Source organism: Manacus vitellinus, unplaced genomic scaffold (assembly GCF_001715985.3).
Source record: "Manacus vitellinus isolate BGI_N305 unplaced genomic scaffold, ASM171598v3 scaffold_100_pilon, whole genome shotgun sequence".
In the NCBI taxonomy this organism is placed as follows: domain Eukaryota; kingdom Metazoa; phylum Chordata; class Aves; order Passeriformes; family Pipridae; genus Manacus; species Manacus vitellinus.
The window spans coordinates 145,619-147,807 of record NW_021938794.1 but is presented as its reverse complement, the minus strand read 5'-3'; positions in this window follow the sequence as shown (position 1 = coordinate 147,807).

The window sequence follows — 2,189 nt, the reverse complement described above, 5'->3', positions numbered from 1 at the left end:
GCTGCACCAGGGCAGTAATTTTCCAACAGACTCATCTCCAAAGCAAACTACCCAGTGCAGTGGCACAGATTCAGGTTTTGTTTCCATCTACGCTGCCATTTCATTTCCTCATTTCTGGCATTCCTGTCCTGCTTTGCAGGATCCTTTCATGTCCTGTGCTGGGAAGCCAAAGGATGTCCCAGGCAGAATCCTGTCAGTGGAAGCAGAAGTTGTCTCCTTAGTGCCGGAGGTGTTGTCTTGGGGCAGTGAAAAGCAACTCTTTGCAATACCCTTTGCAGGAAGAGGCCCAGGTCTGTCCCTCACTGCACACGTTCAGAAGAGCGTCCAAAAGCTGTGTTTTGGGGACATATCACTCACTTCTCTCTCTTCCCTCTCTCTCACCTCTCCCCACACATCACGAGCTGTGGCATCTCCAGGCAGCCAGGCTGTGCCAGTGGTTCCAGGGCTCTTCCTCTTGGTGCCCTTTGCTCTGGGGAGGAGGTTTGACAGGCTGAGAATCCAGGGTGGGGTTAGGAAAGCCAAAGCCCACCTGGCACTGATTAAATCAGGCCAAGCACATGGAGGGCAACAAGGTGGTCTTCTCCAGGCAGGTCATCAGCAAAGGGGGGCTTGGCCAAAGGCAGGCCCAGTGGTGAACAGGGCACCTTCCCTGAGGGCAAGGGATACAGGAAAGCTGGAGATACTCAAAGGCTTCTTGTTCTTATTCTTTACTGTCAGGACTTTCTGTCAGGAATTCAAGCTCCTGAAAGTCCTTGGAACATCTGGATCTTCCCCACAGTAGAACAAGATCAGGCAGGGGGAACTGTCCTGCACCTGGAAAGGAAGAACCTCTTGCATCAGGATGGACTGGGGACAGAACTACAGATCTTAGAGCCCACAGACCTCCTCCTGGGAGATCTGACCGTGGGGTAGGGTCAGCTGTGGGGAGAGACTTGGATGTTGGAAGGGGACAGACACACAGGCCTCCCCTGCCTGGCCAAGAAGACTGTGCTGCAGTGAGGAGCCCTCACCAGTGTGCTGTGGAGGGAAAGAAAGAGTTGTAGAAAATGACTCCCTACAGGCTGGGACCCTTCCCTGGTTCAGAGGTGGTACATCTCTTCCTGGCATTAGGGCTTCAGCACACCTCCCCTGCCACTCCCCAAGGGCCTCCTCAGCCTGAAACCAAATCCAGCACCATTGGGGAGCCAAGGAAACTTCGCCCAGCTCCGCAGGGAGTGAGGCCTGGCAGGACCCTGACCGGACCTGGGGATGCTCAGGGAGGGGATTTCTCAGAAGGGCCCTGGGTAGCTCTCACACTACGCCAAGCAGTGATGCTCTTCCTGCCCTGCAGACATGGAGGCAGCTGGGACGCATCCCAGGAGGGCAAAGGAATGCCTTCAGTAGGCAAATTGCCTGGGATGGACTCTCCCTACCCCTGGCGAGTCACGCTTTGATTTGGGGTTGGCCTTTTGGTGTTGGGCCAAGCCAGGAGTGTGTGCTGTCTGCAGGCTTGTGTCCCATGCGGGGGCAAATTCCCCTCCAGCAAGGGCAGCTCCATTCCAGGCCCCTGGAAAACCATTTTCAAGCACTGGGCTGTGCCCAGACCCACAGCTCCAGGCAGCCCCAAAGGCCATTGCCCTCAGCCTGCCCTGCGTTGGCAGCACTGCCCAGGATTGGGAGCAGCCACGGGACTGAGAGCGTGAACTGGAAAAGGGGCCAGTGCCTCATCCAGCTCAGGGTGTAAAGTGTGCAGCCAAAGGGCCTGGTGGGGGGAGGAGAGGGGGGAGGAAGAAAGTGCTGTCCCACGAGCCAACAGAGTCCTCAGGGAGTGAGGAAGTACCCAACACCACAGGGCTCCACCTCAGCCTGGATTGCTGCCCGTACGGATTTGTTCCTGCACGAGAAGTCCTTGGGCTTCTCATCCCAGGACATGAAAGGAATCTCCAGGACCCAATGGGCCTGTCAGCAACAAGGAAATGAAATGGCAGCAGGGACAGAAACCAAAACACAGCCTGTGGCATTAGGTGGGATAGTTTGCTTTGGAGATGAGTCTGTTGGAAAATTACTGCCCTGTGCAGTGACTGTGGGCCTGGGGCAGTGCAGGAGCAGTATAAAAGCAGGCCCTTCTCCTTGCTCTCTCAGCCACTCCATTCACCTCCATCTCCTTGGGAACAAGGTGAGTCTGAAGCTTTTTCTCATCCTTCTCCTCT